At 37.0% G+C, this 18224-nt stretch overlaps 1 protein-coding gene and 1 pseudogene across 1 annotated transcript in view; one reads left to right on the top strand and one right to left on the bottom strand.

Annotated features, from left to right (window-relative positions):
• Window positions 1-18224, bottom strand: part of LOC135227634 (regulating synaptic membrane exocytosis protein 2-like) — a 132147-nt gene that overhangs the window by 14942 nt on the left and 98981 nt on the right. The window lies entirely within an intron of this gene.
• LOC104845736 (zinc finger CCCH domain-containing protein 15-like) overlaps window positions 1576-18224 on the top strand; it is a 110840-nt pseudogene continuing 94191 nt past the window's right edge.

The following is an 18224-nucleotide window of genomic DNA, read 5'->3' as shown; positions in this document are numbered from 1 at the left end:
ATCAATAGCACAAAACAAAAAGATATTTCTTTTAGTTCGCATTATAGACAATATGTTAATGTTTTTCTGAGTATTTCATTTTAGAGCTCCTAGTATTCATTCTCATTCTCTCCTAAAGTTCACGTCACTTCTCAATCACCAATTCCGACAATCAAATCATCTTCTCCACAGATATTACTACTTAGAAGAGGCTACATGGTAAGAGCATTTCTGATACGGTGTTATTCATCATAAGGAAACTGGGATTTAAATACTCACTGACTATTTCACATCCTCAGCATTACTTCTACCTCAACAATGTAAAACAAATTACTTGCACAAACTTATAAGTATACAAATGTGAGCAATTTACTTTTTAAAGAATTTTTTAAATCTGCTAACAACCAAAACAAATGGAATCTACACATTATTTTTAATGCTTCAGGACAATGTATGAATAAACTACTGCATTTCCCAAATCATGTTTTATAACCTAATGAAATGCTCAGGGAAAACACGATTTGGTATTCATATAAGTTTAGTAAACAGTGTATGCTCTCATACTCTTGGAGCATGTTACAATACAGAAAGCTGCTTAGCGGTTTTTAACCTTTCCAAAAGTATTTGTGCAAAGACTGAGTTTGGGTGATTAACACCACTTCATGTCTTCCGGAATTATTTTTCAAAGAAACACACTGTGGAACATATTGCAGTACTGGACAAAGATATTTTACTGGGTAAATATGGTTTACATTATATTTACTAAAATTTAGGGGAGAATTAACTCTTTTTTTACTTCCCCAGAAATTATTCACGCTTCCTTTTTAGATTTCCATGGGATAATTAAAGATGAAAGTACCAAACTCAAGCCTAACAATTTTCCTTTTTGAGGGCATAGTATTGTAAGGGCAGGATTTTAATACATACTCTCCAGTATGTCATACTATCAGAGATAATATTTAGTCTTTATAGATCAGCTTACTTACGTCTGGGGCTCCTTTTCATTTTGTTGTTTTTGCTGGGGCTGAAGAACGTTATTTACCAGTTCAGTGATCCCACTAAAGGGAAACCACCTGTTTAAATAAGCAAATAATGTGACTGAATAATCAAATGAATAACAATGTAGGTCAAATGTTTTCTTATCCATAATAATAAAAATACACAGGCACAAAAGCTACAGCCAATGGAAATGTGAGCTCCAATTATCCAGGCAGTAAAAATGTAGGGAAATTAAGATTTAACACTTAACCAGTCCACAAGCAGGCAGCAAAAAACTACATCCAGTCACTATAGGGATGAAGTAAGAAGCTGCAGGCAGCTCTCTTACAAGCCAGAGAGTCAGAAAGCAGAAGACACACTAGCTGCAGCTTGTTCAGTATTAGTGTAAGCTAATACCATCAAAGGTGCAGAAAGCAGAATGTGGCAAAGGTACAGAGAAGTCAAGCCTACTGCACTCTTAATACATTTACTTACTGTGTCGGTTGTGGTTTGTGCTCTTCTTTGACCCTAAAAAGATAAGTTTGCACGACTGAGTGCAATATACTGGGAAGAAATTTCTATCTACAGATTTGTGGTCATATGAAGCAGACATGAAAAATGACGTTTGTTACATAGAAAAACTTAGTGTTTCATTATATATTGGAATTACACTTTTCAATTAATTTGAAACAAAAAAAGAGAAGTTGAATCATTTATCCTCAACAAAGACGACTGGTATTAAAATTGTATTGCTGTTTAAAGCCATGATTTAATAGTCCTCAAGTTTTCTGCATATTTTCATTGACACTAAAGCTTTTAAAGTAACTGTTAAAGTATCATATTAAGTACAGTCACATTTAGCTTACTGAAGTTAAGTATTTTCCTTTTTTATTTCTTCCATAATATAAATTGAAATAAAGGCATAAATATTTTAAATAAAACACAGGTTTTTATAAATGTATTATAAAAGCCTTATAATTGAATTTATTTAGTGCTTAAATGGAAAGAAAAAGAAATTGTGGGGATTATGCATCTAATAATCTAAAAATAACTATTAAATTAACTACTAAATTGTTAAATTACACTAAATTAAAACATTTGTAATTTAAAGTAAATTATTCATACAAATAAAATGGACCAAAAATGCATTTAAACTATAATCAACTCAGTGTTCCACTTTCAGTTCTGTAGAGTTCAATAGCACCTTGTCAAAAACAGTGTACAGTAAAAAATCCTTCTCTCAATAATCTGAGAAGAAATTAATTTTTATATTACCAAAATCTATAAATCCATGGTCAGAAAATGATGGAGAAGCAAGCAGTCAATCCACAGTGGATAGGATGGGAACAATTAACTATCTCTAACTAAAAAAACCTCCCAACTCATGTGTCACCCTTACTGGGTCACCTTCTGGATTAGCATTAGTATTATTAATAATTAGTATTATTAACTACAATAACTATTATTAACTACTAATACCTATTAGTGTATATTGTTTTGCTTTCACAATTTTCAGGAAGTTAAGGGGAGCCTGGGCCAGTGTAGAGCAACTATTACAACCTTGGAAACCCTACAGCACTGTTCTACTCTGTCCTACAGGGTTGCTATGAGTCAAAATTGACTCGACAGCAATGAGTTTTTGGTTTGGTTACATGTACTAAAACTAAAATTTAGAGATGTTAAGTACACACTCAAGTATAAATTAAAAAATAAGAGCAAGGACTGAAATCCAGGCAATCTGATTACAGATCTTGTGCTCCTGGTAATTACAGTCTATGCTGACTTCTTAGATCAGCATAAATGCAAAGGCATAACATTAGTTCCTGATGGAAATATTCAACACTTTAAATATTTCCGTTCCTCCAAGTTATTCTAGATCTTAATACAATTCCAGAAAAATTAGGGGGAAAAGGAAATTGGGGGCAGGGATAGGAAAATGATAAATTGACTGTAAATTTCACCTCAAAGAGAACATCCAAAATAATTCTGAAAAGAAATAATTCCAAGAACAGTCTTACCCAAACATGTATTAAAGCATACTATAAAGCTACAACAACTAAAACCTACAATATGACCCAGCAATTACACTCTTACACATGCCCCCAAAAAGACTCAATAAATAGACTACAAAAAGACATGTACAAGAATATTCATAAAGAACTTCTACTACCAGTCACAATGAAACTGGAACTAGACTTACCTACCTACCATAAAAAACAAGAAAATTGGCCAAAATATATGACACAATTGTTTGCACAAATTTGACTGACCGTGAGTCTTGAGATAAAGGAGACAAACTAGGTGAGCCCTATGATCATCCTGAATCTCTGCGTGGAAGCAATTAATCTCCTGGCAACAATACAGGGAAGGGAATACTAAGCAGAGCACAATAGAGAATGGAATTTGAAGGGCAAAGTACTAAGCAGGAGACATCTATGCAGAAAGAGCACCAAACTCTGCAACAGACTCCTGAGTCTGATCTTGAACATTAAGCCACATGTGCATACTGTGACACAGCACAAGGCCGAGCAGAGACTCAAAGGAACTCAGAGCTATAACCTGAACTCACACAATACTGAGAGGCATTCAAACTAGACAGAGTAGAGTGTCTTCATTCAACACTGGGGACACTTATTAGAGATCCCAAATGGGTCATACTTTAGGAATAAGATTAAACTAACACAGTAGTAAGGCATATACTAAATCTGACCTAATAAAGCATAAAAAAATGTGATAAGGTAAAATATGTGACCTATAAAACAGGGGGAAATTAGTCAAGATAAACGGACACAGAAATGACAGTGTGATGTGATGGATCGCTTTTATGTGGCCTTTCTCGCCATGGTCTTCTAACTCCCGAACAAGTGATTGCGTGAGACTCTGCAAATAAGGTAATTGTGGCCCACCAAGGGGATTGGTCAGTTTTGCCATCCACCTAGACATACTTAAAGAAAAAAAAAATTTTTTTTTTCTTTTTTTTTTTTTAGACATAAAAGAGAACCAATTTCAGAGCAGGAAGAGGATCCTACCACTACCAAGGAAGTGGAAAGCGCATCCTTTGGACATAAGATCCCTGTGCTGAGAAGCTCCTGGGCCCAGGAGACAGAGACAGCTGTTACACTGAAGACAGAGAAACACGATGCAGACAAACAGCAGCAGGACAAACTGGCAGGAAAAAACAGCAGCAGAGACAGTGCAGTGGGTTTCCCGGCCCACGGAACAAGAAAGCTGAGTGCCTTTGGGCAGGAGGCTTGCTGGAGAGTGCTTCCACGCACTTGGTGAAGCTAAGTTTGCCAAACCACAGAGCTAGAGCTAAGCACCTTTGGGCCGAGGCTTACTGGCAGAGCAGGGTGTCTCTGGGTACTTATCGCCAGAGCTAAAACAGCTTTGTGACATTTGCCCCTGAGCAGGGCAGAGGCCCAGGACCAGGCAGAAGCCTGTCTGTGAGCACAGCTGGTAAAAGGTTGTCCTGATGGAACTGTATCCAGAGTGTTCGCGAACCTGAACTGTCATCTGTTGCTTTCCTAATAAACCCCATAATAGTGAGTATAGCGAGTTCTGTGTGGCCATCGCAATGAATTCAAACCCAGCAGAGAGGCAGAGAGTGCCGTGGGAGAGATGGTTGATGTCAGAATTGGTAAAGATGGGGGAGAGACGAGGCATGTCTGACCTCCGCCTCATAGGAATCAGTCTTGGCTGTTCATCTTGATTCTCCTTCCCCCTTACGAAGAGAGAAGATGTCAGACTCCGATCTCACACCATTTTTACAGGCAGAAATAATGGAATTAGCAGGCAAAAGCTTTTTAAAAACTATTATAAGTATGCTCCAAATATAAAGAAAAATATAAATATGTAAGAAGAGAAATAGACAATATAAGGAAGAACTAAATGGAATGCCTAGAGATGGAAAAATACAAGAAAAAAAATTTTAATTCATTCAATGGGAATAGTAGTACATCATAATAATCTTGCTGAAAAACCAGTGCTAAGAAGAAAAATCTTAAAATCAGTCATAGAAAAAAAGACACAGAGGAACAAAAATTAATATTACCGAGGCGGGGCCAAGATGGCGGACTAGGTGGACGCTACCGCGGATCCCTCTTGCAAGAAAGACTCGGAAAACAAGTGAATAGATCACATACATAACAATCTACGAACTCTGAACAACAAACACAGATTTAGAGACGGAGAACGAACAAATACGGGGAGACAACGATTGTTTTCAGAGCCAGGAGCCAGCGTACCAGCGGATTTTCTAGAAAAACTAGTTTCCCAGTGATGGCTCGGAGACAGCAGTCCATATCAAACCACGTAAAGAAGCAGACCATGACAGCTTCTCCAACCCCCCAAACAAAACAATCAAAATCTTTCTCAAATGAAGATACAATCCTGGAATTATCAGATACAGAATATAAAAAACTAATTTACAGAATGCTTCAAGACATCAGGGATGACCTCAGAAATGAAATAAGGCAATCTGCAGAAAAAGCCAAGGAACACACTGATAAAACAGTTGAAGAACTCAAAAAGATTATTCAAGAACATAGTGGAAAAATTAATAAGTTGCAAGAATCCATAGAGAGACAGCATGTAGAAATCCAAAAGATTAACAATAAAATTACAGAATTAGACAACACAATAGGAAGTCAGAGGAGCAGACTCAAGCAATTAGAATGTAGACTGGGACATCTGGAGGACCAGGGAATCAACACCAACATAGCTGAAAAAAAATCAGATAAAAGAATTTTAAAAAATGAAGAAACCCTAAGAATCATGTGGGACTCTATCAAGAAGGATAATTTGCGAGTGATTGGAGTCCCAGAACAGGGAGGGGGGACAGAAAACACAGAGAAAATAGTTGAAGAACTCCTGACACAAAACTTCCCTGACATCATGAAAGACGAAAGGATATCTATTCAAGATGCTCATCGAACCCCATTTAAGATTGATCCAAAAAGAAAAACACCAACACATATTATCATCAAACTTGCCAAAACCAAAGATAAACAGAAAATTTTAAAAGCAGCCAGGGAAAAAAGAAAGGTTTCCTTCAAGGGAGAATCAATAAGAATAAGTTCAGACTACTCAGCAGAAACCATGCAGGCAAGAAGGGAATGGGACGACGTATACGGAGCACTGAAGGAGAAAAACTGCCAACCAAGGATCATATATCCAGCAAAACTCTCTCTGAAATATGAAGGAGAAATTAAGATATTTACAGATAAACACAAGTTTAGAGAATTTGCAAAAACCAAACCAAGGCTACAAGAAACGCTAAAGGAGATTGTTTGGTCAGATGACAAATAATATCAGGTACCAGCACAATACAAGGTCACAAAACAGAACATCCTGATATCAACTCAAATAGGGAAAGCACAAAAACAAACAAATTAAGATTAATTCTAAAAAATAAATAAATAAACAAAATAATACACATAACAGGGAATCATGGAAATCAATAGATAAAAGATCACAATAATCAAAAAGAGGGATTAAATATAGGAGGCATCGAACTGCCAGATGGAGAGTGATACAAGGCGATATAGAACAATACAAGTTAGGTTTTTACTTAGAAAAATAGGGGTAAATAATAAGGTAACCACAAAAAGGAATATCAACTCCATAACTCAAGAAAAAAGCCAAGAAAAACGTAACGACTCAACTAACATAAAGTTAAACATTCTGAAAATAAGGATCTCACAATCTACTAAGAAAAAGGTCTCAGCACAAGAAAGTATGTGGAAAAATGAATTGGCCAACAACACACATGAAAAGGCATCAAAATGACAGCACTAAAAACTTATTTATAATTACGCTGAATGTAAATGGACTAAATGCACCAATAAAGAGACAGAGAGTCACGGACTGGATAAAGAAACACGATCCATCTACATGCTGCCTACAAGAGACACAACGTAGACTTAGAGACACAAACTAAAACTCAAAGGATGGAAAAAAATATATCAAGCAAACAATAAGCAAAAAAGAAGAGGAGTAGCAATATTAATTTCTGACAAAATAGACTTTAGACTTAAATCCACCAAAAAGGATAAAGAAGGACACTATATAATAATAAAAGGGACAATTGATCAGGAAGACATAACGATATTAAATATTTATGCACCCAATGACAAGGCTGCAAGATACATAAATCAAATTTTAACAGAATTGAAAAGTGAGATAGACACCTCCACATTTATAGTAGGAGACTTCAACACACCACTTTTGGAGAAGGACAGGACATTCAGTAAGAAGCTCAATAGAGACACGGAAGACCTACTTACAACAATCAACCAACTTGACCTCATTGATTTATACAGAACTCTCCACCCAACTGCTGCAAAGTATACTTTTTTTTCTAGTGCACATGGAACATTCTCTAGAATAGACCACATATTAGGTCATAAAACAAATCTTTGCAGAGTCCAAAACATCGAAATATGACAAAGCATCTTCTCAGACCACAAGGCAATGAAACTAGAAATCAATAACAGAAACACTAGGGAAAAGAAATCAAATACTTGGAAAATGAACAATACCCTCCTGAAAAAAGACTGGGTTATAGAAGACATCAAGGAGGGAATAAGGAAATTCTTAGAAAGCAATGAGAATGAAAATACTTCCTATCAAAACCTCTGGGACACAGCAAAAGCAGTGCTCAGAGGCCAATTTATATCGATAAATGCACACATACAAAAAGAAGAAAGAGCCAAAATCAGAGAACTGTCCCTACAACTTGAACAAATAGAAAGTGAGCAACAAAAGAACCCATCAGGCACCAGAAGAAAACAAATAATAAAAATTAGAGCTGAACTAAATGAATTAGAGAACAGAAAAACAATTGAAAGAATTAACAAAGCCAAAAGCTGGTTCTTTGAAAAAATTAACAAAATTGATAAACCATTGGCCAGACTGACTAAAGAAAAACAGAAAAGGAAACAAATAACCCGAATAAGAAACGAGAAGGACCACATCACAACAGAGCCAAATGAAATTAAAAGAATCATTTCAGATTACTATGAAAAATTGTACTCTAACAAATTTGAAAACCTAGAAGAAATGGATAAATTCTTGGAAAAACACTACCTACCTAAACTAACACACTCAGAAGTAGAACAACTAAATAGGCCCATAACAAAAAAAGAGATTGAAACGGTAATCAAAAAACTCCCAGCAAAAAAAAGTCCTGGCCCGGACGGCTTCACTGCAGAGTTCTACCAAACCTTCAGAGAACACTTAACACCACTACTACTGAAGGTACTTCAAAGCATAGAACAAGACGGAATACTACCCAACTCATTCTATGAAGCTACCATCTCCCTGATACCAAAACCAGGTAAAGACATTACAAAAGAAGAAAATTATAGACCTATATCCCTCATGAACATAGATGCAAAAATCCTCAACAAAATTCTAGCCAATAGAATCCAACAACACATCAAAAAAATAATTCACCCTGATCAAGTGGGATTTCTACCAGGTATGCAAGGCTGGTTTAATATCAGAAAAACCATTAGTGTAATCCATCACATAAATAAAACAAAAGATAAAAACCACATGATCTTATCAATAGATGCAGAAAAGGCATTTGTCAAAGTTCAACACCCATTTATGATAAAAACTCTTACCAAAATAGGAATTGAAGGAAAATTCCTCAACATAATAAAGGGCATCTATACAAAGCCAACAGCCAATATCACTCTAAATGGAGAGAACCTGAAAGCATTTCCCTTGAGAACGGGAACCAGACAAGGATGCCCTTTATCACCACTCTCATTCAACATCGTACTTGAAGTCCTAGCCAGGGCAATTAGGCTAGACAAAGAAATAAAGGGTATCCGGATTGGCAAGGAGGAAGTAAAGCTATCACTATTTGCAGATGACATGATCCTATACACGGAAAACCCTAAGGAATCCTTCAGAAAACTACTGAAACTAATAGAAGAGTTTGGCAGAGTCTCAGGTTATAAAATAAATATACAAAAATCACTTGGATTCCTCTACATCAACAAAAAGAACACCAAAGAGGAAATAACCAAATCAATACCATTCACAGTAGCCCCCAAGAAGATAAAATACTTAGGAATAAATCTTACCAAGGATGTAAAAGACCTATACAAAGAAAACTACAAAGCTCTACTACAAGAAATTCAAAAGGACATACTTAAGTGGAAAAACATACCCTGCTCATGGATAGGAAGACTTAACATAGTAAAAATGTCTATTCTACCAAAAGCCATCTATACATATAACGCACTTCCGATCCAAATTCCAATGTCATATTTTAAGGGGATAGAGAAACAAATCACCAATTTCATATGGAAGGGAAAGAACCCCCGGATAAGCAAAGCATTACTGAAAAAGAAGAAGAAAGTGGGAGGCCTCACTCTATCTGATTTCAGAACCTGTTATACAGCTACAGTAGTCAAAACAGCCTGGTACTGGTACAACAACAGGCACATAGACCAATGGAACAGAATTGAGAACCCAGTTATAAATCCATCCATGTATGAGCAGCTGATATTTGACAAAGGACCAGTGCCAGTTAATTGGGGAAAAGATAGTCTTTTTAACAAATGGTGCTGGCATAACTGGATATCCATTTGCAAAAGAATGAAACAGGACCCATACCTCACACTATGCACAAAAACTAACTCCAAGTGGATCAAAGACCTAAACATAAAGACTAAAACGATAAATATCATGGAAGAAAAAATAGGGACAACCCTAGGAGCCCTAATACAGGGCATAAACAGAATACAAAACCTTTCCAAAAATGATGAAGAGAAACCAGATAACTGGGAGCTCCTAAAAATCAAACACCTATGCTCATCTAAAGACTTCACCAAAAGAGTAAAAAGACCACCTACAGACTGGGAAAGAATATTCAGCTATGACATCTCAGACCAGTGCCTGATCTCTAAAATCTACATGATTCTGTCAAAAATCAACCACAAAAAGACAAACAACCCAATCAAGAAGTGGGCAAAGGATATGAACACACATTTCACTAAGGAAGATATTCAGGCAGCCAACAGATACATGAGAAAATGCTCCCGATCATTAGCCATTAGAGAAATGCAAATTAAAACTACGATGAGATTCCATCTCACACCAACCAGACTGGCATTAATCCAAAAAACACAAAATAATAAATGTTGGAGAGGCTGCGGAGAGATTGGAACTCTCATACACTGCTGGTGGGAATGTAAAATGGTACAACCACTTTGGAAATCCATCTGGCGTTATCTTAAACAGTTAGAAATAGAACTACCATACAACCCAGAAATCCCACTCCTCGGAATATACCCTAGGGACACAAGAGCCTTCACACAAACAGATATATGCACACTCATGTTTATTGCAGCTCTGTTTACAATAGCAAAAAGCTGGAAGCAACCAAGGTGTCCGTCAACGGATGAATGGGTAAATAAATAGTGGTATATTCACACAATGGAATACTACGCATCGATAAAGAACAGTGACGAATCTCTGAAACATTTCATAACATGGAGGAATCTGGAAGGCATTATGCTGAGCGAAATGAGTCAGAGGCAAAAGGACAAATATTGTGTAAGACCACTATTATAAGATCTTGAGAAATAGAAAAAACTGAGAAGAACACATACTTTTGTGGTTACAAAGGGGGGAGGGAGGGAGGGAGGGCGGGAGGGAGGGAGAGGGTTTTTTATTGATCAATCAGCAGATAAGAACTGCTTTGGGCAAAGGGAAAGACAACACTCAATACAAGGAAGGTCAGCCCAGTTGGACTGGACTAAAAGCAAAGTGGTTTCCAGGATAAAATGAATGCTTCAAAGGTCAGCGGAGCAGGGGCTGGGGTCTGGGGAACATGGTTTGAGGGGACTTCTAAGTCAATTGGCAAAATAATTCTATTATGAAAACATTCTGCATCCCACTTTGAAATGTGGCGTCTGGGGTCCTAAATGCTAACAAGCGGCCATCTAAGATACATCAATTGGTCTCAACCCACCTGGAGCAAAGGAAAATGAAGAACACCAAGGTCACACAACAACTAAGAACCCAAGAGACAGAAAGGGCCACATGAACCACAGACCTACATCATCCTGAGACCAGAAGAACTAGCTGGTGCCCAGCCACAATCGATGACTGCCCTGTCAGGGAGCACAACAGAGAACTCCTGAGGGAGCAGGAGATCAGTGGGAGGCAGACCCCAAATTCTCATAAAAAGACCATACTTAATGGTCTGACTGCAACTAGAGGAATCCCGGCGGCAATGCTCCCCAGACCTTCTGTTGGCACAGGACAGGAACCATCCCCGAATACAACTCATCAGACATGAAAGGGACTGGTCAGTGGCGGGGAGAGAGATGCTGATGAAGAGTGAGCTAATTAAATCAGGTGGACACTGGAGATTGTGTTGGCAACTCTTGACTGGAGGGGGGATGGGAAGATAGAGAGAGAGGGAAGATGGCAAAATTGGTACGAAACAAGAGACTGAAAGGGCTGACTCAATAGGGGGAGAGCAAGTGGGAGAAGGGAGTAAGATGTATGTAAACTTACATGTCACAGACTGATTGGAATTGTAAATGTTCACTTGAAGCTTAATAAAAGTTAATTAAAAAAAAAATTAATATTACCAAAGACTTCATATCAGGAAAAATGCAAGCCAGAAGGCAATAGAACAATATCTTTGAAGCAATGGAAGAAAAAAAAACCCAACAAGCTATAATTCTATATCCAGGAAAATAATCTTTGAAAATGAAGAAGTAAAAACTTTTTCAAATGAACAAAAGCTGACATAATTAATCACCAGTAAACCTAAAGTACAAAAATATTAAAGGAGGTTTTACTGGTTTATTGAAATTATAGAAGATCTCCACAAAGGAATGAAGAGCTCCAGAAATTATAATACGTGAGTACAAAAAAAGATACTGTTTTATTTTTAAATTACTCAAATGTTAGTTAAATTTTCTAAGCAAAAACAATAAGAGCAGGAACTGATGAAATAGAAAAGAGAACAAAAGAGGAAAAAGCTATACTACTTTGTCGGAAACCCTGGTGGTGTAGTGGTTAAGTGCTATGGCTGCTAACCTAAAGGATCAGCAGTTCAAATCCTCCAGGTGCTCCTTGGAAACTCTATGGGTTCTACTCTGTCTATAGGGTCGCTATGAGTCGGAATCAACTCGACAGCACTGGCTTTGGCTTTTTTTTTTTCTTTTTACTGTGTGGCTTATAATATATGTAGAAGTAGAATAAATGATAACAAAGGATGAAATGGAGTAAATGGAAAAATAATGCTGTAAGCTTCTTACATTACGAATGAAGTGGCATGGCAGTACTTAAAGGTAGACTATGGCAGACAGTTTGAAGGTAGACAATTGAACAGCACAGATTGTCAGAATGGATTTAAGAAATGCAAGAATTAACTATATGCTGCCCACAAGAAATTCAATTTAAACATAAAGGTGCAGATAGGTTAAAAGTAAAAGGATAAAAAAAGATATATGAAGATCATCAAAGATCTTTCTAATCATAGAAAATATGGAATGTCGATATCAAAGTGCCCTTCAGGACAAGGAATATTACCAGGAATAAAAAGAGATATTTCATCATGATAAATGATAACTTTTCTAAGTCTGTATTCACCAATAACAGAACTTCAAAATAAATGAAGCAAACATATGTAAAAAAAAAAAAAAATTGAGAACAGAAATATCTACAGTTATGAAAAGATGGTTTAACACTCATGTTTCATTTACTGATTTAAAAAGTGACGGAAAAAAAAGCGACATAAAATCTCTAAAGATATGGAAGATTTGATTAACACTACTAACTTGATCTAATTAAAAACATTTTCATACTACTCCACCCTCAAAAAACATAATACATATTCTTTTCAAGTACACATGAAACGTTTATCAAGCAGAACCATATACTGGGCCATGAACAACTATGAATAAATATATACTAAAAAAAAAAAACCAATGCCGTCATTTTAAATGTCTTAGGGCAGGAAAAAAAATCACCCAAAAAATTTTGATAATATTTAGAAAGAATAAAAAGGAAAATACAAAAAAAAAAAAAAACCCTGTGGAAAACAGCTAAAGCAGTGCTTAAGGGGTATTCATATGTTTAAAAATTTATGAAAGAAAGGTCTAAAATCAATGATCTCTATGCTTCCATATTAAAAAGCTAGAAGGAAAAAGGCAAATTAAACATTAATTAAGTAGAAAAAAGAAAATAAGATCAAGAATCAATGAAACAGAAAAGAGGAAAAAGAAATAGAATTAACTGGATATTCTTAAAGGTTTTAAAAATTATAAACCTCTAGCAAGATTGAGCAAAAAAAAAAACATAGAATATAAAAATTATCAATATCAGGAATGAAAAAAGGGACACCATTAAAGATTCTATAGGCAAAGGAAATATTATGAACAACATCTGTATCCATAAATTTAACAATTTAGATGAAATAGAAAAAATCCTTTAGTACAAATTACCAAGAAAAAAAAAAAAAAAAGATTAGCCCTATATCAATGAAAGACATTGAACTCATAATTTCTAAAAAATCTTCCCATATTACTCTTCTTTTTCAGAACTGTTTTGGCTATTATAGCTCCTTTGCCTTTTCATACTAATTTTATAATCAGCTTGTCATTATCTACAAAAAAAACTTGCTGATATTTTGACTGGGATTGTGTTGAATCTTTCCATCAAACTGGGGAGAACTGACATCTTAACAATATTGTCTTTCAACAATAAACACAGTATATATACAGTATAGACACAGTATACTTCAACATTTATTTAGACCTTTGATTTCCTTAATCAGTTTTTTCTAGTTTTCAGCATATAAATTCTGCATATTTATTTAGATTTATACTTAACTGGCTCATTTTTAGATGCTGTTGTAAACGGTATTGCTTTTCTTAATTGCAAGTTCCAATAATTCATTACTGATATACAAGAATACAACTGACTTTCATATATTCATATAGTATCTTGCAACCTTGCGAAACTCACTTATAGCTCTAGGAATTTTGTAGATTTGGGGAACTTTTCAACATAAACAATCAAGTCTGTGAATAGAAGAAGTTTTATTTCTGCTTTTTATCTGTATGCTTTTTATTTCTTTTCTCCTGTCTTATTCCACTGGCTTGAACTTTCAGTATAATGTTGAATATGAATATATGGATATATGAATATGAATATGAATGAGGGAGGATGTCCTTGCCTTGCTCCCATTCTTAAGAGAAAAGCATTCAGTCTTCGCACCATTAACTATGATATGATCTGGAGAGGATGTTGAGCAAAAGAACACTTATTAATTTCTGGTGAATATGCAAAACAGCATAGGCACTTTGGAAAAAAGTTTGGCAGTTTCTTATAACTTACCATACAACCTAGCAATCTACCTTCTAGGTATATCCTCAAATAAACTGAAAACTTATGTTCACGAGAAAACCTGTACATGAAGGCCCATATCGAGAAGAGTAGCACTTGGAGAGCACTTTCAAATAACACGCAAGCCAACCAGGAGATAAGGCAAGAAACATGGGAGTCGTCTGGAGCAAGAAAAAAAAAAAAATTTTTTTTTTTTTTTTTGAGAGAATGAAAAAAACCAAAGACACAAGGAAAAGATTAGTCCAAAGAACTACTGGACCACAACTACCATAACCTCTACCAGACTGAGTTCAGCACAACTAGATAGTGCCCAGCTACCAGCACTGACTGTTCTGAATGGGCTAACCATAGAGGGTCCCTGACAGAGCTGGAGAAAAATGTAGAACAAAATTGTAACTCACAAAAAAAAAAAAAAAAAAAACACCAAACCTACTGGTCTGACAGAGACTGGGGAAACCCTAACAGTATGGCCCCTGGACACCCTTTTAAATCAGTACTAATCACGCTTCAGCCAAAGATTAGACAGGCCCATGAAACAAAACAAGACTAAAGTGGCATACCAGCCCAGGGACAAGGATGAGAAGTCTGGAGGGAACAGGAAAGCTGGTAATGGGGAATGCAACGTTGAGAAGGGGAGAGTGTTGACATGTCGTGGGGTTGGCGACCAATGTCACAAAACAGTATGTGTATTAATTGTTTAATGAGAAATTAGTTGGCTCTGTAAATCTTCATGTAAAGTACAATAAAAAAAACATAATTAACTAAAAAAAGAAATATGGGAGTAAGGGTGAACAAACATCTCAGTAAAATTTATTATTGTCCACTTAAAAAACTGCCTTTTTAAGAAGCAAAAATATATTTCAAAAAACTAAAATTCTAGGCAATACGAACACTGTAAATGGTGGACAAAAGGGACAGCACCAAAGGAACACGAATGTGTTAAAGTAGTTATTAGAGAGATTATGTAGACACTGATACATTTAAAAAATCAAGGGAGGTAAGTAAGCAAGAATATGATCTTGGGTTAATGGCTAATACTGTAAGAACAAAATTAGAATACATAACTTTTAAGCAGCAGAAAAAATTATTTTATCCATCCAAGATTAGTACGGCATGGGGAGGCGGCTTGCCTGGTATGCAGAATACCAGTGGAACTCATCCCTAGCAAATTTCAGTAACACTCCCTGTGATGGTTAATATTGTGTGTCAACTTGGCTGGGCCATGAAACTGTGTTTATATGTGATCACTCCCATGATGGAAACTGCTGTGAGTAGCCAATCAGTTGTAAGGGAGTTTCCTTGGGGGTGTGGCCTGCATCCAAATATAAGCCGATGTTCTGGCTTTTTGCTCTCTGGATCCTGTGGCTGCCTCTTATTGTCTGATCTCTGGCTCTTGGGGCTTAAGCTATCAGCTTATCTGCAGATGTTGGGATTCAAGCAGGAGCCCTGCTCTCCGACCTGCCGATCTTGGGTCCGCCAGCCCCTGTGGCTACGTGAATCGAGAGATACCTCTATCCTGATTCACACAGTTGGGACATTCCAGCCACTACAATCGCATGAGCCGTTTCCTTGATATAAATCTCTTTCTATATATATATATATATTTGTACATTTTGCTGGTTTTGATTCTCTAGAGAACCCAGTCTAAGACAACTCCACAGGCAGTTTTGCATCGGATTCTGTGTACATCACACTTGGTCTCTCAGTGGAGAGTTCAGCAACACTTCTGTGGGCAGCTCCACAGTGAGAACCACAGGTCCCCCAGCTGGCTTCCCAATGGCAAGTTCGACAGTAATTCTGTGAGCAGATTAACAGCGACTTCTGAGGATGTCCCACCTGGCTTCCCATAGAATTCAACAGCACTCCCACAGGTAACTTGCCAGCCAGCTTCACAGCAAGTTCAGCGGCATGCCCCACAAGCATATTCCTGGTGAATTTCATCAACATCCCAGCAGGAAGTTTCCTACCCACTAGTTTTCAGTGAGAGTTTCCTGCCTGTCAGCGCTGGTCCTATATTACCTGCCCACCAGCCTCAGCCTGCTTGCATCTCAGTGGAAAGCCTCCAGCTTGCCAGCCACAGACTATAGTTCCCTTCCACATATTCTCACTCTGCCGACTGTGGATCAGCTCTGGCCCAGGGCAACCTAGAAAGCTTCTTTCCATTATTCAGTGGGCTACAACCACACCCTCTCCAATAAGGTCTGAACTCCAGACTTGAGGAGGGGCCCCTGTCTTCCCAGTTTGTTCCTTCCTAGAGTACTCCTTCCATTCTAGGGTATTCTCTTTTATCCCTTCTAAGCAGTTAATTCTCTGTAAATAATTTTTTATATGAAACCTTCCATATTCAAATTATCATGTATTTTCTGTCTCCTGGCTGAACTGATTAGCTGGCCAAATAGTTAGAGAGACAAAGAATCGTTTACCTATAAAGAAACAAAGAAGATATAGCTATCATACACATACATGCACCCGAAGTATATTAAAAAATAGACAAACCTACAGGAATAAATAGAAAAGTCAGTCCTAAGAACTAAAAATGTAAATACATCTCAGAAACTGCTTAAACAAGAAGGAAAAATAGACAGATAGGTGATATAAAGAAAGATACAGGGATAAAGGCATGGACAGAGGGAGGGATGGTAGGAGAGATGAATGGATGGCTGGACAGACAGACAGATGGGTAGAATGATGAAAATAGATTAGATAGACAGACAGACATATAGACTAAATACAATTAATAAACCAGAGACATTATGCTCAAGGTATTAGATTAACCAAAAGTAGAGACATGAAAACAAGCATTTAGTTTCTTTCTCTCCCAAAATCTCCCCAAAGAAACAATGATAAAGACAGATGGATAGATAGATGGATGAGGGGGTAATATCTAAACCTTACCAATGAACCAGAGAAGGATAAGACATCAATGGTAGCAAAATTTTGTGAGTGTCAAAGCAGATGGGCAAGTGGTAACTGACTTTAGGAGACGTTAAAAAGCTGAATGAATCCTAGAAAACTCAAGGACTGGCAGTACCAGGTACCTCAGAGGAGGTATAGAGTGAAAATGGGACTAAAAATAGGTTGAAAATCTCTTTAAGAAACAGTTTAGGATCAGATATCCTCACTTACTCCATGCCTCTCCCCAATTAAGTGGCAGCTTGAATGCTTCTTCTCCAGGGAGAGTAAAACGGGATGATTACACTAGAGAACACCAGGCAGAGATGACTAAAAAAAAAAAAGAGATGACAGCAGGGGGAAAATAACGAGCACAGAAAGATTAAATGACAGTTTATATGATGAATGTTAAGACTCCAGCTTTCTTCCCCAATGTGCCCCCAAAACACTGGCAGCCAGGTATATAAACTCTAGCATGAAGTTTTTAAGATTATTCTCTGGGGACTCTAATTAGCACAATAGAAAGGAAGTAAAGAAACTGTTACCCTGTGCTCCACATGGAAACGTCCCAGCCCAATCACAGACTATGTTATTGTTGATCTAGGAGCCTAAGGGTATGTCTTAGTTAATCCAGTGCTGCTATAACAGAAATGCCACAAGTAGATGGCTTTAACAAAGAGAAATTTATTCTCTCACAGTCTAGGTGGCTGGAAGTCCAAATTCAGGACGTCAGCTCCAGGAGAAGGCTTTCTCTAGAGGAAGCCCTAGAGGAAGGTCCTTGTCATTGATATTCCCCTGGACTAGCAGCCTCTCTGTGCGGGAACTGCGGGCTCAAAGGACACTCTCCACTCCTGGCACTGCTTTCCCGGCAGTATGAGACCCCCCGTCTCTCTGCTCACTTCTCTCTTTTATATATCAAAAGAGACTGGCCCAAGACACTATCTAATCTTGTAGATCTCATCAATATAACTGCCACTAATCCATCTTAT

This window comes from Loxodonta africana, chromosome 14 (genome assembly GCF_030014295.1).
Source record: "Loxodonta africana isolate mLoxAfr1 chromosome 14, mLoxAfr1.hap2, whole genome shotgun sequence".
In the NCBI taxonomy this organism is placed as follows: domain Eukaryota; kingdom Metazoa; phylum Chordata; class Mammalia; order Proboscidea; family Elephantidae; genus Loxodonta; species Loxodonta africana.
The sequence above is the reverse complement of the archived record's forward strand: the minus strand, read 5'-3'. Positions and strand labels throughout refer to the sequence as shown.